An 817-nucleotide genomic window follows, 5' to 3' on the forward strand; every position below is an offset into this window, starting at 1 on the left:
TTCCGTATTGAGCAATTTTAATTCCCTTTCCCCAGTCAGTAATGGACCTACACTTCCTTTGGTCCTTGCCATCTAACTTCACAGGATGCTTGTGTGTCTCATACTAGCTATATTGCAGTGCCTTGGTCTGCCTGGAGTTTTCCTTTATTGTCATCTGTAGTATTGTAGCTATGTTTCTACATTTGGAGAGATTCCTTGTTAAGTTTCAAGCCACAAAAGCATTTGCTGTTTAGACAAGCCAGTCCGTTGATGTGATTCTTAACCTTCCTTACACAGGGATGGCATATCCTAGTGCCCTTAATATTCTCTCGAAGGTACAACCAAATTCCCCGATTCCTTTTTCCTTTAAACTTACTGTCCATGGGATCCTGGCCACCAGTTGTTGGAGGTTTTGCATGCCCACGCTAATCTTTACTATTTATTTGAACTATTGTCATGCCAAAAGCCATACTTATGGTCAAAGACCATACTGGGGAAAGCACTGTATAAACCCAGAGCATCACCCACAGAATAGCTTCACCTTCACAGAGGGCTACTTGATTGTAGGCATTGTACTTGCAGTGTTTGGCAAGCCCTAAGCCTGCTGAGTATCTTGAGTGGCAGGAGGAGAGTCTACCATCAATCCCTGACCATTGCGAGGTCAAACTATCATCACCATAAAATCAGCAGCACTATCAGGCCCAGCACTGGATTTCCAGCCCTCTTTCAGAGCCAATCAAGAGAGGGAGGATGCAAAGGGAGGGGAGAAAGCCAGGTTGAGCAGGTTTCTTTCTGCTCGCCTCTGGGCCCCAGCAACCCAACACGCCAGTGTCCCCCC

This window comes from Alligator sinensis, unplaced genomic scaffold (genome assembly GCF_000455745.1).
Source record: "Alligator sinensis unplaced genomic scaffold, ASM45574v1 scaffold44_1, whole genome shotgun sequence".
In the NCBI taxonomy this organism is placed as follows: Eukaryota; Metazoa; Chordata; order Crocodylia; family Alligatoridae; genus Alligator; species Alligator sinensis.